This window comes from Heptranchias perlo, unplaced genomic scaffold, assembly GCF_035084215.1.
Source record: "Heptranchias perlo isolate sHepPer1 unplaced genomic scaffold, sHepPer1.hap1 HAP1_SCAFFOLD_509, whole genome shotgun sequence".
NCBI lineage: Eukaryota > Metazoa > Chordata > Chondrichthyes > Hexanchiformes > Hexanchidae > Heptranchias > Heptranchias perlo.
In genome coordinates this window covers 59,632-84,712 of record NW_027139526.1, presented here as the reverse complement: position 1 = coordinate 84,712, position 25,081 = coordinate 59,632, and the positions used below count along the sequence as shown (strand labels likewise).

At 45.1% G+C, this 25,081-nt stretch overlaps 3 non-coding genes across 3 annotated transcripts; 1 reads left to right on the top strand and 2 right to left on the bottom strand.

Moving 5' to 3' along the window:
- The first annotated feature begins 11,662 nt into the window (after positions 1 to 11,662).
- trnaa-ugc (transfer RNA alanine (anticodon UGC)) lies at positions 11,663 to 11,734 on the top strand. Its single transcript has one exon. It is a non-coding gene; the product is annotated as a tRNA-Ala (tRNA).
- Positions 11,735 to 17,671: 5,937 nt separating this feature from the next.
- Positions 17,672 to 17,744, bottom strand: trnak-cuu (transfer RNA lysine (anticodon CUU)). Its single transcript has one exon. It is a non-coding gene; the product is annotated as a tRNA-Lys (tRNA).
- Positions 17,745 to 21,952: 4,208 nt separating this feature from the next.
- Positions 21,953 to 22,025, bottom strand: trnaf-gaa (transfer RNA phenylalanine (anticodon GAA)). Its single transcript has one exon. It is a non-coding gene; the product is annotated as a tRNA-Phe (tRNA).
- Positions 22,026 to 25,081: the final 3,056 nt, after the last annotated feature.

Here is a 25,081-nt window from a genome sequence, read left to right as displayed (position 1 = left end):
AAAAGTTTTAAAACAGCTGGCAAGTTCGGCTTTTCCAGCGGACCAACATCAGCGAAAGGAGCAAGAGTTGGCCATTCAGTCCCTCGAGCCTGCTCCGCCATTTGATAACGTCATCGCTGATCTTCGACCTCAACTCCACTTTCCCGACCTCTCCCCATATCCCTTGAGTTCCTTCGTGTCCAAAAATCAATCCATCTCAGTTTTGAATCTATTCAATGGCTCAGCATCCACAGCCCTCTGGGGTGGAGAATTCCAATGGTTCACAACCCTCTCAGTGAAGAAATTATTCCTCATCTCTGTACTAAATGGCCAGTCCCTTATCTTGAGATTATAACCATTAGTTCTGGACTCTCCAGCTCGGGGAAACAACTTCCCAGCATCTACACTGTCAAGCCCTCTAAAAATTTTATATATTTCAATGAGATCACCTCATTATTGTAAACTCCAGAGAATATAGGCCCATTCTGCTCAATCTCTCCTCACAGGACAACACTCTTGTCCCAGGAATCAATCTAGTGAACTTTTGTTGCACCCACTCTAAGGCAAGTGTATCGTTCCGCAGGTAAGGAAATCAAAACTGTACACAGTACTCCAGATGCGGTCTCACCAAAGCCCTATATAATTACAGCAAGACTTCCTTATCCTTGTACTCCAACCACCTCGCAATAAAGGCCAACACACCATTTGCTTTCCTAATTGCTTGTTGCACCTGCATGTTAACTTTCTGTGATCCGTGTACAAGGACACACAAATCCCTCTGAATACCAACATTTCGTACTCTCTCACCGTTTAAAAGATATTCTGTTTTCTATTCTTCCAACCAAAGTGAATAACCTCACATTTCCCCACTTAATACTTCATTTGCCAACTTGTAGCCCACTCACTTATCCTGTCTGTATCACTTTGCATCCTCTTTGCATCCTCCTCACAGCTTACTTTCCCACCTTGTTTTGTCTCATCAGCAAACTTGGATACATTACACTCGGTCCCCTCATCTAAGTCATTAATATAGATTGTAAATATCTGAGGCCCAAGCACTGATCTTCACGGCACCCCACTAGTTACAACCTGCCAATCCGAAAATGACCTGTTTATTCCGACTTCCTGTTTTCTGTCCGTCAACCAATCCCCAATCCATGTTAATATATTACCCACAATCCCATGAGCCCTAATCTTGTTCAACAAACTTTTGTGTGGCACCTTATCGAATGCCTTTTGAAAATCCAAATATTCTATATCCACTGGTTCTCCCTTATCTACCCTGCTATCTACACCCTCAAAACCTCTTAGAGTTGTCAAAACACGATTTCCCTTTCATAAAAGCGAGTTGCATGTGCCTAATCATATTATAATTTTCTAAGTGCCCTGTTACCACCTCCCTAGTAATAGATTCGAGCATTTTCCCTCCTACTATTGTCAGGCTGAAGGGCCTGTAGTTCCCTGTTTTCTCTCTCCCTCTTTCTTGAATAACGGGGTTACATTTGGTACCTTCCAATCCATGGGGACCTTTCTAGAATCATGGGAACTCTGGAAGATAAAACCAGTGCATCCACTGTCTCTGCAGCCACCTCTTCTAAAACCCTAGGATCTCGGCCATCAGGGCCAATGAATTTGTCGGCTTTTAGTCCCATTAATTTATCCAGTACTGTTTCTTTACCAATCTTAATTGCTTTAGGTTCCTCACTCTCATTCGAACCTTGGTTCCCCAATACTTCTGGTATTATTTTTGTGTCTTCTACTGTGACGACAGATACAAAATATTTGTTTAACGTCTCTGCCATTTCCTTATTCTCCATTATAAATTCTCCTGTTTCTGTCTCCAAGGGACCCATGCTTACTTTCGCTAATCTCTTCCTTTATACATACTTGTAGAAACTCTTACAATCCATTCTTATATTTCTTTCTGGTTTACGCTCATTCTATTTTCTCCCATGTTATCAATTTCTTGGTCATCCTTTGCTGATTTCTCAAACTCTCCTAATCCTCAGGCTTACTATTCTTTTTGGCAACATTGTAAGCCTCTTTTAACCGAATGCTATCATTAATTTCTCCAGTTAACCAATGTAGGACCACTTTTCCGGTGGAGCTTTTAATCCTCAAGGGAATGTAATTTTGTTGAGGAAATCTTAATTATTTCTTTAAATGTTCGCCATTGCTTATCTATTATCATATTTTTAATCTCATTTCCCAAACTACCTTAGCCAACTCACCCCTCATAACTACGTAATTGGTTTTGTTTAAATTTGAGACCCTAGTTTCGGACTTAACGACATCACTCTCAAACTCAATATCAAATTCTACCATATTATGATCATTCTTCCCCACAGGATCATTTACTCCAAGATTACCAATTAACCCTGTTTCATTACACAATACTCGATCTAAAGTAGCCTGTTCCTTTGTTGGTTCCTCGACATATTGATCTAGAAAACTGGCTGGAATGAATTCCATGAACATAAAACAGCTTATCTTGAGTTGCAAACATGGTGTCAACACGAAGGGATGATTTATGACTAGAAACCATGGCCAGATCTGCCAGGTGAATTAGATGTTTGCTGCTAACATGGAGAATTAATGAAACCAAGACTTCCCTGCAGAGCAAGGAGTTGGAAAGAAAGATGCTGGGCATTGAGAGGCGAAGGATTTTGTCGATAGCAGGATGAATAGACAAAAGGATCTCAACTCCCTGCTTATTTTCTATACTGATAAATATAGACAGAAATCTCATCTCCGTGCTTCTTTCAGATAATGAATGTCTTAATGCTCAAGAGATCACTGATCCAAGCCAATTATCTCCTCTCACACTCTCCTTCCAATCTAACACACGTTGCTTAACTTTGAAATTGTGCATTTTTTCACAGTGGATTCAATTTAAAGGAAACGATGCTGTGATCAGCTAGTGTTGTTAAGGAGATGGAGCACCAGGAAATTCATAAAAGGCTGATGATAACAGTGACAGTTAAGACACTGTGAGCTACAGTTAAAGGTCGGCAATATTTAAAGTATCAGGCAGCAGATCTTTTCCAAATCTTGACACAAATGGCAAGAAAATGTAACGTGGACTTTGATCAATGTCACGACTTTCAAATAGCAGACATTTTATACACAAGGCAAGAAAGATTTACAAGGATGTTGCCTGGACTGTAGAATTTTAGCTATGAGGAAAGACTGGATAGGCTGGGGTTGTTTTCTTTGGAACAGAGGTGGCTGAAGGCAGATTTAATTGAGGTGAACAAAATTATGAGGGCCCCAGACAGCATGGATTAGAAGGACCCACTTCTCTTAGCAGAGAGGTTAATAACCAGGGGTATAGATTTAAAGTGATTGGTAGAAGGTTTAATGGGAAACTGAGGAGAAATTATTTCACCCAAGGGTTGTGGGGGTCTGGAACTGACTGCCTGAAAGGGTGGTTGAGGCAGTCACCCTCATCGTATTTGAAGAATACTTGAACTGCCGGAAGCTACAAGGCTATGGGCCAAGAGCTGGAAAGTGGGATTAAGCTGGATAGCTCTTTTTCGGCTGGCACAGACGCGATGGGCCGAATGGTCTCTTTCTGTGCCATACATTACTTTGATTCGATGAGTCTAATTAACAGTAAGCAGGGTAGTTCAGTGATCATGAGAACGCTACTGAAGATAAATAACTGCTGGGAACCAAGCAATGTGTCCTTGTAAACCACAGACTGGGGAAGTTCCAGCTCCAGTGACAGAGATGGATCACTACAGGGTATAAAAGTGAGGGGATACTGATGTAAGGGGCAGTCAGGACTGGAGACACCTGAGATCAAGCTCAGGGTGCCTGAGGTTCCATCCAGCGGGATCATCTCGTGTACACGGGGGACTGGCATGTTTACTCTGGTACAGTACAGGAAAGAGAATTTGCTCATATATTTCTGAATGAGGTATTAAAGTTGCTGACTCTCAGACTTGTTAATTAATAAGACAATGCATTATTTAGAACCTTCCATCCCTAAGTCTCTCTGCTCCTCTACTTTTAAACTTTGATTATTTAGTTTACATTTCATCTAATTTTTCTTCCTCTCAAAATGTATCACGTCACATTTCTCTGCATTAAATTTCACCTGCCTGTTTACGAACCTGTGGACGTCACAATGAAGTCACTGACTCCTCTTCACAGTTCCCCACGCTGCCAATTTTGGCGTCATCGAGAGATTTTCACCTTGTGTCCCACATACCCAAGCTCAGATCATTCTCTATATTGAGAAGAGCAATGGTCCCAACACTGACCCTGGGGGACACCACTGTTTACATCCCCCCAGTCTGGAGAACATCCATTAACCACTCCTCTCTGTTTTCTGCCCTTTACACAACTTCCTACCCACACTGCCCCATTCATTTTAATACCGTGGGTATTAATTTTATCAATAAGCCTCCTGTCCGTCATTTTATCAAATACCTTTTCACAATCCATCTACACAACATCCACTACATTCCCTTTATCAGTAGACTTGTGATATCTCAATTAATCCATGTTGGCTGTTCTTCATTAATGTGTTTTTCGAACAAATGTTGAAATGTTTGCTCCACCTCATCTGGTTTCATCTGTTCCAAGCCCCAACAGAAAGGTCGAGTTTTCTCCTGGAGCTTAAGATAAATTAATTTTAAAAAATGATGCTTCAGACAATGACGGATATCTGGACTTGGAACCGCCCATTCAGTGGCGCAACTCCCGCCCCTCACACACTCCGATTGGTTGGAGGGCCAACTGTCCGCACATCCGTCCAGTCAATTTACCATAAGACCATAAGAGATAGGAGCAGGAGTAGGCTATTCGGCCCCTCGAGCCTGCTCCGCCATTTAATGAGATCATGGCTGATTTGATTTTTACCTCAGCTCCACTTTCCCGCCCTTTCCCCATATCCTTTGACTCCCTTGCTGATCAAAAATTTGTCTAACTCAGACTTGAATGTATTCAATGACTCAGCCTCCACAGCTTTTTGGGGTAAAGAATTCCAAAGACTCACGATGCTCTGGGAGAAGAAATCGCTCCTTAATTCCGTCTTAAACGGGTGACCCCTTATTCTGAGACTATGCCCCCTAGTTTTAGATTCCCCCATGAGGGGTAACATCCTCTCAGCATCTACGCTATCGAGTCTCCTCAGAATCTTGCTGTTTCAATAAGATCTCCTCTCATTCATCTAAACTCCATTGAGCATAGACCCAGCCTGTTCAATCTTTCATCATAAGACAACCCTTTCATACCCGGAATCAACCTCGTGAACCTTCTCTGAACTGCCTCAAATGCAAGTATGTCCTTCCTTAGAACTGTATGCAGTACTCCAGTTGTGGTCTCACCAGCACCCTGTACATTTGTAGCATGACTTCACTGATTTTATGCTCCATCCCCCTAGACATAAAAGCCAATGTTCAGTTTGCCTTCCGGATTACCTGCTGCACCTGTATGTTGAATTTTGTCTTTCTTGCACGAGGAAACCCAGATCCCTCTGTCCTGCAGGGATCAGTACTGTGGCCTCAATTATTTACAATTTTGTAGTATTTCTCCATTCAAATAAAAAAGAAAAATATTTTTTTCCTCCCAAAGTGGATGACTTCACATTTTCCCACATTATATTCCATCTGCCAATTTTTGCCCATTCGCTGAACCAGGCAACATCCCTTCGCAGACACGTTGTGTCCTCATTGCAACTTGCTTTTCCACCTATCTTTGCATCATCAGCAAATCTGGCCACAAGACACTCTGTTCCTTCATCCAAGTCATTGATATACATTGAAAATAATTGAGGCCACAGGACTGATGATCCCTGCAACACCCCACGAGTTAGATGAAATGCCTATAAATTTCCGCTCCTCCTATTGGTCCGGAACACTCCTTAATCGCCAGGCGGGATTAATGGTGAGACTGGCGGTCCCGAGGTGCATTTGGAAAATAAACATAAATTGAACTCTTCAGTTGCAACAGTTAATAAAACGAAATTAATAAAAGTCATTGAAATTATTTTTTCTGGAGTTCACCAAATTCGGGGTGGAGGGGGGGGCGCTTCTGCGCTGTGTGTTTGTGCCGATTTTAATGGCTCGAAGCGCTGGGGTTTCAGTTTATTTTATTATCCTTGGTCCAAACGCGCTCTCCCTGCTTCCAATGTCTTTGCTTTTCGGCCGGACAGTAAGATCATCAATGGCGGCTGTACCACCCAGCATGCAGCGCGGTTCAGATTGTGCCCTATCTGAATCAGTGGAGCCCAGCGCGCAGGCGCAGCAGTGACTCATTATCGGGCAGTGTGTCCTGAGCATGCGCGGCCAGTCGAGGCTGCGGGAGGAGCGCGTTCGGTGCAGGTCAGAGGATCGGAGCAAGAGGCTCAATAAACCCCGGGGCCCGGGTCCGGGCTCAGGCCCAGGCTCAGGCTTTACAAACCCCGAGTGCGGCCCCAGACCCGAATATAAAACAGTGAACATTATCCCCCCCTCACTACCCGCCGGGAAATGAAGGGGAAATGGGGATCGGTCAGGGAGCGTCTGTAAATGAAGGAGAAATGGAGATTCGTCAGGGAGCGTCTGTAAATGAAGGAGAAATGGTGATCGGTCAGGGAGCGTCTGTAAATGAAGGAGAAATGGTGATCGGTCAGGGAGCGTCTGCAAATGAAGGAGAAATGGTGATCGGTCAGGGAGCGTCTGCAAATGGAGGAGAAATGGTGATCTCCATATCTTCAGTCATCCAGGGAGCTCTAGCTTTGGATGCTGTTCATTTCCTCCTCGTGGGAATCTGTCTACTCTGTACCCAAACCCACCCCTCCTTGAAGGCCTCCCACTGTTCAATTATTGTTCTGCCTGCCAATTTTTGATTCCAATCCACCTGGACAAGATCTCTTTTTAACTCACTGGAATTAGCCCTCCTCCAGTTAAGAATTTTCACATTTGACTGTTCCTTGTCCTTTTCCATAACTATTCTAAACCTAATGAGATTATGATCACTGCTGCCCCACTGAAGCATGCTCCACCTGCCCCACTTCATTCTCCACACCGAGCCCACTGCTGTACTCACATTCACTCTCTCACACTCACTCCCTGACATTCATTCTCTCACTCTCACATTCACTCTCTCACATTCACTCTCTCAACCTTTCACTCATGCTTTAGGGCCACTGAAAGATGACGTGATGAGTTTGGATTTCAGCACAGGGAGGAGGGAGATTGTGTGGGATGGGGATTTACAGCTTTGAGGCACAAGAGAGGAAAGAATGTTTTGTAGAAACTAGAATTGTCTGTTCTGAATTTCTACCCTGTACTTACAGTGATGACTTTTATAAACTCCTTTATAGGGTATTAGAAGGCGAGGATTTGCAGAGGGAAACTCAAACCAAACAGCACGCCAAGATCTGACAGAGTCACTCGATTCATCAGGACCTGAATATCATCGGCCTTTGAATGTGGAAGGAGAAATGTTTGTCTGTTCTGACTGTGGGAGAAGATTTCAAACAGCAGTGTGAGTGGGAAAGCACCGAGACACACACACCCGAGTGAGTGTTCCAGTGCACTGACTGTGGAAAGAGCTTTAACCAGTTACACAGCCTGAAAAAACATCGCACCATTCACAGCGGGGAGACACCGTACACGTGTTTTGTGTGTGGACGAGGTTTCAACTGATCGTCCAACCTGGAGAGACACAAGGACACCCAGACCATGGAGAAACCGTGGAAATGTGGGGACTGTGGGAAGGGATTCAATTACCCTTCAGAGCTGGAAACTCATCGACGCCGTCACACTGGGGAGAGGCCGTTCACCTGCTCCGTGTGTGGGAAGAGATTCACTTGGTCATCACACCTGCTGACACACCAGCGAGTTTACTCCGATGAGAGACCCTTTAAATGTTCTGACTGTGAGAGGAGCTTTAAAAGCAAAATTAATCTGCTGACACACCAACGCACTCACACTGGGGAGAGACCATTCTCCTGCTCTGTGTGTAAGAAGAGATTCACTCAGTCATCCCACCTGCTGATACACCAGCGAGTTCACAATGGGGAGAGGCCGTTCTCCTGCTCCATGTGTGGGAAGAAATTCACTCATTCTTCCACCCTGCTGAGACACCAGCGAGTTCACTCCGATGAGAGACCTTTTAAATGTTCTGACTGTGAGAAGAGGTTTAAAAGCAAATTTAATCTGCTGACACACCAACGCACTCACACTGGGGAGAGGCCGCTCACCTGCTCCGTGTGAGGGAAGAGATTCACTATTTCATCCAAACTGCTGACACACCAACTTGTTCACACTGGGGAGAGACCTTTTTAATGTTCTGACTGCACGAAGAGCTCTAAATACAGATACAAATTGTGAAGACATCGACACACTCACGCCAGGGAGAGGCCGTTCACCTGCTCCCTGTGTAAGAAGAGATTTACTCGGTCATCACACCTGCTGAGACACCAGCGAGTTCACTCTGATAAGAGACCTCTGAAATGTTCTGACTGTGAGAAGGGCTTTAAAACAAATGATCTGAAACACCAACACACTGACACTGGGGAGAGACTGTTCACCTGCTCCATGTGTGGGAAGGGATACACGAATTCATCTCACCTTCTGAGACATCAACTTGTTCACACTATTGAGTGACCTTTTAATGCAGTAACTTTGAGAAGAGCTTCAAAAGCAGAAATGAACTGCTGACACATCAACTCGCGCCCATTGTGGAGAGACTGTTCACCTGCTCCGTGTGTGGGAAGGGATTCACTCAGTCATCACACGTGCTGAGACACCAGCGAGTTCACAAGTGACTGCAGGGGTTGGATTCTGCAGTTAATCACATCCAGGACTGAACTATGGTGTTTAGTGTTAGGAAGAACAACGTGTAAGGATTAACCCATTAACAGATAGAATTTAGTATAATTATAATCAATAGTAGAAGTAGAACAAAATGTGCTGTGAATCTATGTATCTATAAATGTAAACTGCACTGTGTATTAATATAGAATGAACCATGTAACGTGTGTTCAATAAGAAAGTGCTGGTGGGCCGAGAAGGATGCATGATGGTTATTATAGTCAAGTTTGCAGTTAAAACTAAAAGGATGCTGACAACAGTAAAGTGGGAATTAACAGACCGAAGGGAGGAATGTGCTGTAATAGCATAATGTCTAAAAGACATGTAGATAAAGGGACTGAAGCTTAATTAAATCAAGGAGTCACTCAGGCTCAGGCCTCTCTATCTCAAGCCTCCACAAGCCAGTCAGTAGAAGTCTGTTGAAACAAACGGTTCTGTGAAGGCTGGCAATGTAAACTCTAAATAAGGTTCTGTTAAGTCTGTAACAACAAGGCACGGATGGGACCAGGAGTTATGCTTGGAATGTAACTTCTGAAGGTTGAGAGACATGAATAATGGTCAGGCTGAGAGATGTGGATGTGAGAGTGAACTGCTCATAAACTGAAAAAGGGAATAAGAAGAGACCTCAAAAGCTGAGGAAGGCGCACAAGATTCTGGCAAGGAAGAAGAAAACTTTTCAGTCAACAGAACACAGCAAGAGAGAGAGAGAGAGACCGCACCGTAGTCACTTGGAGGGATAGAGAGAGAGAGAGAGAGAGAGAGACCGCACCGTAGTCACTTGGAGGGATAGAGAGAGAGAGAGAGAGACCGCACCGTAGTCACTTGGAGGGACACTCCTGAGGTTTCAAGGAACACTCACTATTTCTCTTTGTTAAGAATCACCTTTTTGCACTAATTGTGATGTGATTAATAAATCGGTTTTGCCTTTAACCGTAATACCAGTACCAGTGGTGATCTTGTTGTTGTCAGGAACCAGTCCTTAGATTGGATTAGATTATAATCCTGAAAATAGTGGTTTAAATCCTACAATTGGCGACCACGAAGGGACTATTTCTGACAACAGCTAAAACCTGGTGGGGGATAGTTACATAATATAAATTGATTATTTCTCCATTAAAATGCAGTGAGTGGAGGATAGTTACATAATATAAATTGATTATTTCTCCATTAAAATGCAGTGAGTGGGGGATAGTTACATAATATAAATTGATTATTTCTCCAGTAAAATGCAGTGAGTGGAGGATAGTTACATAATATAAATTGATTATTTCTCCAGTAAAATGCAGTGAGTGGGGGATAGTTACATAATATAAATTGATTATTTCTCCAGTAAAATGCAGTGAGTGGAGGATAGTTACATAATATAAATTGATTATTTTTCCAGTAAAATGCAGTGAGCGGAGTGCACACCCACCACGGGTGGCCTCATAAAATGAGGACAATCAGTTCTTGTTTCCTTGGGAAGCCGTTTGTGTTATCTGGGGATTTCGTTCAGTGGAAGAGCGCATGTTTTGCATGTGTTGAGGTCCTGGGTTCAACTCCCAGCATCTTCCTTCGTAATTTTTCACCAGAATTACGCACGGAAAGTTGAATGACGCTTTTTGAGCTCAGCGAGTTTCAACTTCTGAGGCTCCACAAGCATTAAATTGTCCGGAGCGGGACTTCATCTCACGGTCCCCTCAACAGCTCAACTCAAAGCAGCCGCGTGGGGGATCGTTCCATCATACAAATTGATTATTTCTCCAGTAAAATGCAGAGTGGGGGATAGTTGCATAAAACAAATTAATTATTTCTTCATTAAAATGCAGAGTGGGGGATAGTTACATAAAACAAATTGATTATTTCTTCATTAAAATGCAGAGTGGGGGATAGTTACATGATATAAATTGATTATTTCTTCATTAAAATGCAGTGAGTGGAGGATAGTTACATAATATAAATTGATTATTTCTCCAGTAAAATGCAGTGAGTGGGGGATAGTTACATAATATAAATTGATTATTTCTCCAGTAAAATGCAGTGAGTGGAGGATAATTACATAATATAAATTGATTATTTCTCCAGTAAAATGCAGAGTGGGGGATAGTTACATAATATAAATTGATTATTTCTTCATTAAAATGCAGAGTGGGGGATAGTTACATAAAACAAATTAATTATTTCTTCATTAAAATGCAGAGTGGGGGATAGTTACATGATATAAATTGATTATTTTTCCAGTAAAATGCAGTGAGCGGAGTGCACACCCACCACGGGTGGCCTCATAAACTGAGGACAATCAGTTCTTCTTTCCTTGGTTGGCGGTCTGTGTTATCTGGGGATTTAGTTCAGTGATAGAGCGCATGTTTTGTGTGTGTTGAGGTCCTGGGTTCAACTCTCTGTATCTTTTCACCAGAATTACCCACCGAATGTTGAATGACGCTTTTTGAGCTCAGCGAGTTCCAACTTCTGAGGCTCCACAAGCATTAAATTGTCCCGGAGCGGGACTTCATCTCTCGGTCCCCTCAACAGCTCAACTCAAAGCAGCCGCCGACTGAGGGGAATGTGTGACGGTGCAATATCGAGCGAGCAGTCCCAGCTCTTGTTCCTGTTTGACGCTCTGTCATTCTTCCATCTCACTTTATGATTCAGAGGTTGGATTTCAGCCTTGTCACTGACCATTAGCGATTGGGTTTTTTTTATTTCCGCAGACTTTTTTTTGGAAAGTTCAAAGTAAAGAGGAGCAGAAACCCCGTGAACTGAAGCAGAGGTTGAACATTGTGAACACGCGGGACCGCTGGGCATCTCGATGTCCTGGAGAGACGGAGCAGAAAGCTCACGGCTTCACTTCTAAAGTGCCCGCTTGTTTATTTCTCAGGAACATTTTGATCCGTGGGGATGTAGCTCAGTGGAAGAGCGCATGCTTTGCATGTATGAGGTCCCGGGTTCAATCCCCGGCATCTCCAAACAAGTTAAATTTTGGATTCAACTGTGAATATCCTCTGAGACTCGCCTCACATTGACACACAAGGGGAGACAAGAGTTTCTTCACCTCGCGATGAACCGAACGCTCCGTACAGAATATAATTCAATGGGAGAGCGCCCACGATGTTTGAATGGCTCTCATCTCATGGTTGAACAGCTTGCCCAGTGATCGATTATTTCCAGTTTCACAGATTGGGGGGAAGCAGCGGACCGGCGTTCCGACCACAAAGAGGGAAGAATCGTCTGGATGTTGGGAGCTTCTTCTTTTCCCGGAGAGTACTGAGCATCTGGAATGTATTGCCGGCTGGTGTTTTTTTTTATTCGTTCACGGGATGTGGGCGTCGCTGGCGAGGCCGGCATTTATTGCCCATCCCTAATTGCCCTTGAGAAGGTGGTGGTGAGCCGCCTTCTTGAACCGCTGCAGTTCATGTGGTGACGGTTCTCCCACAGTGCTATTAGGAAGGGAGTTCCAGGATTTTGACCCGGCGACGATGAAGGAACGGCGATATATTTCCAAGTCGGGATGGTGTGTGACTTGGAGGGGATCGTGCAGGTGGTGTTGTTCCCATGTAGCTGCTGCTCTTGTCCTTCTAGGTGGTAGGGGTCGCGGGTTTGGGAGGTGCTGTCGAAGAAGCCTTGGCGAGTTGCTGCAGTGCATCCTGTGGATGTTCCACACTGCAGCCACAGTGCGCCAGTGGTGAAGGGAGTGAATGTTTAGGGTGGTGGATGGGGTGCCAATCAAGCGGGCTGCTTTGTCCTGGATGGTGTCGAGCTTCTTGAGTGTTGTTGGAGCTGCACTCATCCAAGCAAGTGGAGAGTATTCCATCACACTCCTGACTTGTGCCTTGTAGATGGTGGAAAGTCTTTGGGGAGTCAGGAGGTGAGTCACTTGCCGCAGAATACCCAGCCTCTGACCTGCTCTCGTAGCCACAGTATTTATATGGCTGGTCCAGTTAAGTTTCTGGTCGATGGTGACCCCCAGGATGTTGATGGTGGGGGATTCGGCGATGGTAATGCCGTTGAATGTCAAGGGGAGGTGGTTAGACTCTCTCTTGTTGGAGATGGTCAATGCCTGGCACTTATCTGGCGCGAATGTTACTTGCCACTTATGAGCCCAAGCCTGGATGTTGTCCAGGTCTTGCTGCATGCGGGCTCGGACTGCTTCATTATTTGAGGGGTTGCGAATGCAACTGAACACTGTGCAGTCATCAGCAAACATCCCCATTTCTGACCTTATGATGGAGGGAAGGTCATTGATGAAGCAGCTGAAGATGGTTGGGCCTAGGACACTGCCCTGAGGAACTCCTGCAGCAATGTCCTGGGGCTGAGATGATTGGCTTCCAACAACCACTACCATCTTCCATTGTGCTAGGTATGACTCCAGCCACTGGAGAGTTTTCCCCCTGATTCCCATTGACTTCAATTTTACTAGGGCTCCTTGGTGCCACACTCGGTCAAATGCTGCCTTGATGTCGAGGGCAGTCACTCTCACCTCACCTCTGGAATTCAGCTCTTTTGTCCATGTTTGGACCAAGGCTGTAATGAGGTCTGGAGCCGAGTGGTCCTGGCGGAACCCAAACTGAGCATCTGTGAGCAGGTTATTGGTGAGTAAGTGCCGCTTGATAGCACTGTCGACGACACCTTCCATCACTTTGCTGATGATTGAGAGTAGACTGATGGGGCGGTAATTGGCCGGATTGGATTTGTCCTGCTTTTTGTGGACAGGACATACCTGGGCAATTTTCCACATTGTCGGGTAGATGCCAGTGTTGTAGCTGTACTGGAACAGCTTGGCAAGAGGCGCAGCTAGTTCTGGAGCACAAGTCTTCAGCACTACAGCTGCGATGTTGTCAGGGCCCATAGCCTTTGCTGTATCCAGTGCACTCAGCCGTTTCTTGATATCACGTGGATGGTTGCAAACGCTTCAGCCTTGTCTTTTGCACTCATGTGCTGGACTCCGCCATCATTGAGGATGGGGATTTTTGCAGAGCTTCCTCCTCCCGTTAGTTGTTTAATTGTCCACCACCATTCACGACTGGATGTGGCAGGACTGCAGAGCTTTGATCTGATCCGTTGGTTGTGGAATCGCTTAAATCTGTCGATAGCATGTTGCTTCCGCTGTTTAGCACGCATGTAGTTCTGAGTTGTAGCTTCACCAGGTTGGCACCTCATTTTTAGGTACGCCTGGTGCTGCTCCTGGCATGCTCTTCTACACTCCTCATTTAACCAGGGTTGCTCCCCTGGCTTGTTGGTAATGGTAGAGTGAGGAATATGCTGGTCCATGAGTTGCCACAGTTTTGCCCATTCACCTTATCTATCAATATCACTTTGTAATTTTATGTTTTCATCCACACTGCTTACAATGCCACCAATCGTCGTGTGATTGGCAAACTTGGATGTGAGACTTTCTATGCCTTCATCTGAGTCGTTAATAAATATTGTGAATAATTGAGGCCCCAAGACAAATCCCCGCGGGACTCCACTAGTCACATCCTGTCAATGTGAGTACCTACCCATTCTCCCTACTCTCTGTCGCCTTTCGCTCAGCCAACTACCTAACCAAGTCCGTACTTATCCCTCGATTCCATGGGCTTCTATCTTAGCTAACAGTCTCTTATGTGGGACCTTATCAAATGCCTTCTGGAAGTCCATATAAATAACATCCATTGACATTCCCCTGTCCACTACTTTAGTCACTTTTTCTGGAGGTCATCCACTTTGGATCAAAAAAGGATAGAACAGGGTACTTTCTAAATGGTGAGAAGCTGGGAACTGTGGAGGGCCAGAGAGATTTAGGGGTCCGTGTACAGAAATCACTTCAAACTAGTATAGGTTAAAATAAAACGATGATTGGGATGTTCGTAACGGCTGGTCAGCTGACTTGCTTGAAACACACCATAATGTTATAATCGTGGGTTTGATTCCTGTATGGGCTGTTAAGGGGCTGTATTTTGGGTTTTCGGAACTTTTAAAACCCAAGCTTTACAAACAGATTCACAGACAAATTCATGGGGACAGTTTTTTGAATAACATACATTGTAACTTTACCCCTGGGCCAGAGAAACACGTCTTTCTTTTGATTTGTCTTTCTCCGGTTTGCAGAGAAATGTTTAACTCGCGGCCTGTTCCCATTAATGATCATCAGCAGCAACAGACAGACAGAGCGGGTCTGACCTCCCCGAGATGGGGAAAAGGCATCAGTTTAGGACAAATGCATCAAATCAAATGTTCACCCGGCACCGAGAGAAACAAAACCAAGAGAAAAAGGCAGAAGGTAACAGAGAAATAAAAACCAAATACAGACGATAGAAATATTTCCCATCCTTGATGTCTCTCTAATCCATCCCCAAACCTTCAGTGGTGGGAATAAAATTTCTCTGTTAATAAATGCGAGAATGGACCCAAAGAAAAATAAACTAAATAACCAAAAACTGCCGAACCCGGGATTAAACCAAGGACCTTTAAATCTTCAGTCCAATGCAATTCCAACTGAGTATTTGGACCCCAGAGCAAATGCAACTTTGCGCCATTGTCTTCCAAGAAAATATAACCCCTCCGAAGCCCTGCTCCTCCTGTTCATTACCGCACTTCATAGATAAACATCGCACTCATATATACACACCCAGAGTTCATATATAAACATCGCACTCATATATACACCCACAGTTCATATATAAACATCGCACTCATATATACACACCCACAGTTCATATATAAACATCGCACTCATATATACACCCACAGTTCATATATAAACATCGCACTCATATATACACCCACAGTTCATATATAAACATCACACTCATATATAAACACCAACAGTTCATATATAAACATCGCACACATATATACACACCCACAGTTCATATATAAACATCGCACTCATATATACACACCAACAGTTCATTTATAAACATCACACTCATATATACACACCCACAGTTCATATATAAACATCGCACACATATATACACACCCACAGTTCATATATAAACATCGCACTCATATATACACACCCACAGTTCATATATAAACATCGCACACATATATACACACCCACAGTTCATATATAAACATCGCACACATATATACACACCCACAGTTCATATATAAACATCACACTCATATATACACACCCACAGTTCATATATAAACATCGCACTCATATATACACACCCACAGTTCATATATAAACATCGCACACATATATACACACCCACAGTTCATATATAAACATCGCACTCATATATACACACCCACAGTTCATATATAAACATCGCACACATATATACACACCCACAGTTCAGATATAAACATCGCACTCATATATACACACCCACAGTTCATATATAAACATCGCACACATATATACACACCCACAGTTCATATATAAACATCACACTCATATATACACACCCACAGTTCATATATAAACATTGCACACATATATACACACCCACAGTTCATATATAAACATCGCACTCATATATACACACCCACAGTTCATATATAAACATCGCACACATATATACACACCCACAGTTCAGATATAAACATCGCACTCATATATACACACCCACAGTTCATATATAAACATCGCACACATATGTACACACCCACAGTTCATATATAAACATCGCACTCATATATACACTCCCACAGTACATGAAACAACAGCGCACTCATACTTACACTCCGAGTGTTTTGGAGGGAGATTGGTTCCGACCGCCTCTTGAGCTCTCGGAGTGGGAGAGGCGGAAGCAGCATGGGCCGTACAAACTGTGGATCTCATTCTGAACACAAGCCGATCGATCATCCTGTGAAATTACATCGTACTTGGGTATGAGGAAGGGTATTGTGCTCTGAGAAGGGTTCAGGGAGTCTAATGGCTTTTTAGTGGCGATCCGGTGGGGCAAGGGGATCCCAGAGAGGGGAAGAGACTATTAGAGCGTATCAGAGAGTGTAAGGGGATCTTAGAGAGGCGAAGGGACTGTCAGAGGGTATCAGAGAGCGTAAGAGGATCTCAGAGAGGGGAAGGGAGTGTCAGATGGTATCAGAGAGCGTAAGAGCGCTCAGAGAGGGGAAGGGAGTGTCAGAGGGTATCAGAGAGCATAAGAGGGCTCAGAGAAGGGAAGGGATTGTCAGAGAGTATCACAGAGTGTAAGGGGTTCTCAGAGAAGGGAAGGGATTGTCAGAGAGTATCAGAGAGTGTAAGGGGATCTCAGAGAAGGGAAGTGAGTGTCAGAGGGTATCAGAGAGCGTAAGAGGATCTCAGAGAAGGGAAGGGATTGTCAGAGGGTATCAGAGAGCGTAAGAGGATCTCAGAGAGGGGATGGAACTGTCAGAGAGTATCACAGAGTATAAGGGGATCTCAGAGAGGGGAAAGGACTGTCGGAGGATATCAGAGAGTGTAAGGGGATCTCAGAGAGGGGAAGGGAGTGTCAGAGGGTATCAGAGAGCGTAAGAGGACTCAGGGAGTAACAGTGGGTAAGGAGCATTTTGCGGGTATCAGAGAGTGTAAAGAGCGCTGACAAGGTTCAAAAAGGATAATGGACTCTCGGACCATATCGGAGAAGATAAGGAGCTCAGGGAGAATCAAAGAGGGTAAGGGGGTCTCCGGAGGTATCAGAGAGGCGAATGGATCCAGAGTTGTCATCTTCTAAATCTTACATTTTGAAGGCATCAACACATTTAATAACAGCAAAAAATGAAACCGGTTGATCCGATAACCTGTCCGTGTCCCATGTGGAGGGAATGAGAAGATAGAATCGGGAGGGGCTGGATATTTGGCAACGCTCACGGTTTCCTTTCACACAGCTCAGTGTTGTGTCTGTTCATATAACTGGATTTCATGAACTGGAGATGAGAGGTCGCACTTTGGACCTTTTATCACCCAGTTTGAGAAATAAAACACGAAACGCCCAGCGTGGGGCTCGAACCCACGACCCTGAGATTAAGAGTCTCATGTTTTACCGACTGAGCTAGCCAGGCCGCCTTCAATGCCCTTTCCCATCCTATTATTGTAGAGAGGCAGCTGTTGATTTTGCTGCAGGGGTTCAGTTTGTCTGACAATCCCAGCGGAGCTCCTTCTGTGCACTCGCTTTTCATTCTGGAGTCAGTCTGATGCCTTATCCCCGTCCTCCAGCACCGCGCTGAGCAGGAGAGGAACATCGAGACAGGAGAGGGCCACTCAGCCCCTCTTCCTGCTGTCCCATTCAATTTGATCATGAGGTGGTCTGTAACTCAACTCTGTTTCCCCGCATTGGAAACATATCCCTTGGGACCCGAACCGAAAAAAGATCTGTCAATATCAGTCTTGTAAATTTGAATTGAGCCTCAATCCACATCCTTTTGGCCGAGAGAGTTCCAGCTTTCGGCCGGATTTTGTTTGCGAAAGTGATTCCTGATTTCTTGCCTCATTAATCGAGCACTAATTTCAAGATTAACCCCCTCATTATGCATTCCGCCAACAGAGAGAGAGGAAAAAAGGCCGCCTTAAGCGGAGATTGAACAAAGGATCTGTGGATTTTAATTCTAACGCTACCCCATCTGAGCTATTTCTGTATTCTGTACATGCAATGTTTAATTTTTCTTTGAAAATCACATAAACGTAGGTGCGATTTCCCTCTCGGTGAACAGAGTGCTTCAGAGTAATGAGAGCGAACAAACCGTGGATCTGATCCTCAACACAGACTGGCAGATCCACATGTGGAATTAAATCGCACTTGGGTAGCAGAGAGGTTAATGGCTCCTGAGAATGAACCAGGGAGTCTAAGGGTTTATTAGTGTGGATCCGGTGGGGCAACGGGATCCCAGAGGCTGTCAGGGAATCAAAGGGCTTCTCAGGGGTTATCAAGGGGTGTGAGGCTATGAGGTATCAAAGAGTTTACGGCACTCTCAGAAGTTATCAGAGAGGGCAAGGGACTGCCAGATGTTATCAGAGAGGGCAAGGGACTGCCAGATGTTATCAGAGAGGGCAAGGGACTGCCAGATGTTATCAGAGAGGGCAAGGGACTGCCAGATGTTATCAGGGAGAGTCAGGGTGTGTCAGTGGGTAAGGGGCACTCCGAGCGTATCAGAGAATGGAAAGGGCACGGAGGAGGTATCAAGATAACAGAGAGGGAGAGAAAACGCTCCTGAAACCCGGGACTGAACCCTTTAGATCTTCAGTCTGACTGAGTTATTTCGCTGCTCTGGACATCCCGGAAATTCACTCGAGGGTCTGTTAGAATCGCAACAAAACTCTTCCCACAATCGCAGCCTCTAAACCTCCACCCAGGACTTTCAATGGTGCAACTTTGATGAACTTCTGCTACTTTGTAATTTGTTCTCAGCAGTAACTGTTCACATCCTTTATCTGGCCCATGACATGGCATCTAGAAGAAAATGTCGATTGCAGCTTCACTGAAGCGGGGGACGCTTTGCACTCGTGAAAAAAATCTTACGCGAAAGAGACGGTTTGATCGAGGCGACACCAGGCCAGAGCAAAGGTCAGTTAATGTTTGCCGAGTGGCGAGAGGGAGAATTTGGAACTTCTGTGCGGTTGCACTGTGACTTTCACAGATCTGCTTGGAGCGATATTCCCTTGAATTCATCACCTACAGGGACAATTTGATTCTCAGTTCCTGTTTTCTCCTGGTGCGTTTCTGAGATATAAAAAAATGAATGGATGATATCAACCTGAAACTCGTCACGTCCACGCTACAGACTCAAAGCTCAGCACAACTCCAATCTGTTTCAGTTGGAAATTGTTTCCCAGGGATGGACAGTAATGCGCTGTCTGAGGCTGCATTCGCTGCTTTCCGCCGGCAGCGGGTGATTGGAGAAAGCGGGGCCGGACAATGTTGCTGCTGTCACGGCCTCACTCACTCGGGGAGCTGGGGAACAGCGAAAAACTGATGGGTTTGATGCTGCGTCAAAAATGCGGCTGAGAACTGCTTTTGTTAACTGAGGCAGCGCTGCAGGATCCTTTAACGATCTCTCACAAATAAACTGAAACCTGTCGGAAGGTGAATAATATTTCACTTTAATCGTGAGCCCTCCTTTTGAACCTTGTCTGTCAAGAAGTATTTCGATCACCTTCAAGCCATTCTCGGTTTTTTGGATATTGTTCAGATACCTGTTATCCAGCGGCAGGAGCAATATCAGCCGCGCTCAGCTGGCAATGTTTACGGTACATTTTTCTGGAAACAGAACACACATTCGAAACCTGGAAATGCGAAACAACGAATTTTAAGGTAAAACCTCCCTATTGTCCCCGGGTGGGCTCGAACCACCAAACTTTACAGTTAATAACCAAACGCGCTAACCAATTGCACCACAGTGGCCTTCTTGAGCCACTAATTCACCGAGCTAACGTTTCAGCTTGCAGCGATCAATGTAACAGCTGTCTTACCATCAGTTTACTTTTCCAAAATAAAGGGTGTGCAGTTTGCACGAGTGAAAATCGGTGCCGTCTTCTTTCTGAACATCAAACTCCCCTTGCCCCTAAATGCCTGTATGTTGGAAGACTCGGTCCCCCAGTCGGAGAGAGGATTGATTTCTCGAGCTGTGATTCACCATTCTCTATTCCAGTATTGCAGAAAATGAGATGAGATGAAATGAGCAGGTCCAACGAGCAGGTCTGTGACACTACACGGTGTCTACAAAGTTGTCTCTTGCACTTACAGTGAAGCGGACGGCAGTTTTCACTCTTAAACCAGGAACTATGATGTTAAGAAAGTATGTGGCCGAGAAAGACTTGATTTCAGCGCGGTGACACTGGGCCAGAGTAAAGTTCAGTTAATGCGATTGCCGAGTGGGGAGAGGGTGGATTTGGAACTCCTGTGCGGCTGCGCTGCGCATTGTCCAGATCTGCTTGGAGCGATATTCACTCCAATTCATCACTGACAGGGACAGTTTGATTCTAATTTTCTTTTCTCTGGTGCTTGGTGAGATTTCAAAATTGAAAGCGGCCCATACCGACCCCAAACTCGTCACTTACACGCTGACAGATACAAGGCCGTCACACTGTTCACTTCAGTGAGATGAAAGCGGAGAGCGATTTCACGGTCGAATACAATGGCGAACAAAACTCAATCAATGAAAGTGCAGGTCATTGAGGGGCCTTTAAAGTCCTGATTGTTTGAACTGAACTTCTTCCCAAAGCGTTTGAGAGTCACGTGGGGCGATTTGGGGACTTCTTTTCCCTCTTTGCAAAATCTTCAACCACAGTTCAAGATCAAAAGTCGAGGGCAGAATGAGACGCCTTCCTGAAAATTGGGAACCAGAGAAGCAGATTTGAGAAAAAGCAGATGAAACATTCATTCCGGAACGATCCAGAATCCGATCAGCTCGAACAGCAACGGTTACCCCGTGATTTGAACACTCAGCCTTCTGGTGGCGGAATAAATAATGTGGACAGAAGCAGGAAGTTGAAAAGTCGGAATTGATAAATTAAGTGAGTGGGCAAATATAGCTCAATGTGGGGGAGAGCGAGGTCATCCACTTTAAATCTACGATAAATCAGTGTATTTTCTAAATGGTGATAAACTAGGAACTGTGGAGGAACGGAGAGATTTAGGGGTCCATGTGCAGAAACCGCTACCAACCAGCGCACAGGAACAAAAATTAATTAAACAGCCGAATGTGCCATTCGGACAGCCGGTTAGTTCATTTGCATCGAGTTTACCGTAATATCATGATCACGGATTCGATTCTTGTAATTTACTTTATTTATTTCGGGTTTTTTAACTTTTAAATCGAAGCTTTACAAACAGGTCCACAGACAAATTCCCGGGGACAATTTATTGAATAACATCCATTATAACTTTGCCCCTGGGCCGGAGAAACACGTCTTTCTTTTTATTTGTCTTTCTCCGGTTTGCAGATAAACGTTTAACTCGCGGCCTGTTCCCATGAATGATCATCAGCAGCAACAGACAGACAGAGCGGGTCTGACCGCCCCGAGATGTGCAAAAGGCATCACTTTCGAATAAAGTGCATCAAATCAAATAGTCACCCGGCACCGAGAGAAACAAAACCAAGAGAAAAAGGCAGAAGGTAACAGAGAAATAAAAACCAAATACAGACGATATAAATATTTCCCATCCTTGATGTCTCTCCATTCAACCCCCAATCCTTCAGTGGCGGGGATCAAATTTCACTGTAACGAAATGCGAGAATCGAAGCGAGGAAGAAGAAACGAAACAATCAAAAACTGCCGAAACTCGGGATTGAACCAAGGACCTTTCGATCTTCAGTCTAACGCTCTCCCAACTGAGCTATTTCGGTCCCATATCAAAAAGTTCCTTTATTTCATTGTCTTGGAACAAAATATAACCCCAGGTGGAATTGCCCCTCCTGTTCATTCCTCAATTCATATAAAAACATCGCACTCATATATACACACCCACGGTTCATATATAAATATCACACTCATCGATACACTCCCACAGGTCATCTATAAATATCGCACACATATATACAAACCCACAGTTGGTTTCTAAAAATCGCTGTCATACATAAACTCACAAAGTTTATAAAACAACAACGCACTCATAGATCCACACCCAGTTTGTAGGAGGAAAATCGGTACCGACCGCCAATGGAGCTCTCAGAGTTGGAGAGGCGGAAGCAACAGCGACCGAACAAACTCTGGATCTCATCCTTAACACAGACCGGTAGATCCACCTGTGAAGTTACACCGCACTTTGTTCGCAGGGACGGTAACGGGTTCTGAGAAGGCAACAGGGCGTCTAATGGCTTCTTAGTGGCGATGCTTTGGGACAAGGGCATCTCAGAGAGGGGAAGGGGCAGTCAGAGGGCATCAGAGAGTGTAACGGGGCTCAGAGAGGGGAAGGGGCAGTCAGAGGGTATCAGAGAGTGTAACGGGGCTCAGAGAGGGGAAGGGGCAGTCAGAGGGTAGCAGAGAGTGTAACGGGGCTCAGAGAGGGGAAGGGACAGTCAGAGGGTATCAGAGAGTGTAACGGGGCTCAGAGAGGGGAAGGGACAGTCAGAGGGCATCAGAGAGTGTAACGGGGTTCAGAGAGGGGAAGGGACAGTCAGAGGGTATCAGAGAGTGTAACGGGGCTCAGAGAGGGGAAGGGGCAGTCAGAGGGTATCAGAGAGTATATTGAGATCTCGCACAGGCGAAGGACTGCCAGAGGGTATCAGAGAGTGTAAGGACGATCAGGGCGTATCAGTGGGTGAGGGGCACTCAGCGGGTATCAGAGAGTGTAAAGGGCGCTGACAAGGTTCAAAGAGGATAATGGACTCTCTGAGGGTATCAGAGAAGATAAGGAGCTCAGGGAGAATCAAAGAGGGTCAGGTGGGCTCAGGAGGTATCAGAGAGGCGAATGGATCCAGAGTTGGCATCTTCTAAATATTACACTTCCTAACCAACAACATTTTTAGTAACAGCAAAAATGAAGCCTATTGAAACGGTATCTGCCGTGTCCCATGTGGAGGGAATGAGAAGATAGAATCGGGAGGGACTGGATATTTGGCAACGCTCACGGTTTCCTTTCACACAGCTCAGTGTTGTGTCTGTTTATATAACTGGATTTCTTGAACTGGAGATAAGAGGTTGCACTTTGAACCTTTCATCACCCACTGTGAAAAATAGAACACAAAACGCCCAATGTGTGGTTTAAACCCACGCCCCTGAGATTAGGAATTTCGTGCTTTACCGACTGAGCTAGCCGGGCCAGCGGCAGGGCTCCTTCCCATCCGATTATTGCAGAGAGGCGGGTGGTGACGTTGCTGTCGGGGTTCAGTTTGTCCGACAATCCCAAGGTGGCTGAATCTGAACACCCGCTTTTCATTCTGGAGTCGGTCTGATGCCTCTTACCAGTCGTCCAGCCCCGCACTGAGCAGGAGAGGAACATCGGGACAGGAGAAGACCATTCAGCCCCTCGAACCTCCTGTCCCATTCAATTAGATCATGAAGTGATCAGTAATTCAACTCTGTTTCCCTGCCTTGGACTCATATCCCCTGGGACACGAACAGAAAAAAGATCGATGAATATCAGATTGAAAATTTGAATTGAGCCTCAATCCACATCCTTTTGGCCGAGAGAGTTCCAGCTTTCGGCCGGATTTTGTTTGCGAAATTGATTCCTGATTTCTCGCCTCATTAATCGAGCACAAATTTCAAGATTAAACCCCCTCATTTTGCATTCCGCCAACAGAGAGAGAGGAAAAAAGGCCGCCTTAAGCGGAGATTGAACAAAGGATCTGTGGATTTTAATTCCATCTGAGCTATTTCTGTTTTCTGTACATGCAATGTTTTATTTTTCTTTGAAAATCACATAAACGTAGATGCGATTTCCCTCTCGGTGAACAGAGTGCTTCGGAGTAATGAGAGCGAACAAACCGTGGATCTGATCCTTAACACAGACTGGTAGATCCACATGTGGAATTAAATCGCACTTGGGTAGCAGAGAGGTTAATGGCTCCTGAGAATGAACCAGGGAGTCTAAGGGTTTATTAGTGTGGATCCGGTGGGGCAACGGGATCCCAGAGGCTGTCAGGGAATCAAAGGGCTTCTCAGGGGTTATCAAGGGGTGTGAGGCTATGAGGTATCAAAGAGTTTCCGGCACTCTCAGAAGTTATCAGAGAGGGCAAGGGACTGCCAGATGTTATCAGGGAGGGCAAGGGACTGCCAGATGTTATCAGAGAGGGCAAGGGACTGCCAGATGTTATCAGGGAGAGTCAGGGTGTGTCAGTGGGTAAGGGGCCCTCCGAGCGTATCAGAGAATGGAAAGGGCACGGAGGAGGTATCAAGATAACAGAGAGGGAGAGAAAACGCTCCTGAAACCCGGGACTGAACCCTTTAGATCTTCAGTCTGACTGAGTTATTTCGGTGCTCTGGACATCCCGGAAATTCACTCGAGGGTCTGTTAGAATCGCAACAAAACTCTTCCCACAATCGCAGCCTCTAAACCTCCACCCAGGACTTTCAATGGTGCAACTTTGATGAACTTCTGCTACTTTTTAATTTGTTCTCAGCAGTAACTGTTCACATCCTTTATCTGGCCCATGACATGGCATCGAGAAGAAAATGTCGATTGCAGCTTCACTGAAGCGGGGGACGCTTTGCACTCGTAAAAAAATCATACGCGAAAGAGACGGTTTGATCGAGGCGACACCAGGCCAGAGCAAAGGTCAGTTAATGTTTGCCGAGTGGCGAGAGGGAGAATTTGGAACTTCTGTGCGGTTGCACTGTGACTTTCACAGATCTGCTTGGAGCGATATTCCCTTGAATTCATCACCTACAGGGACAATTTGATTCTCAGTTCCGGTTTTCTCCTGGTGCGTTTCTGAGATATAAAAAAATGAATGGATGA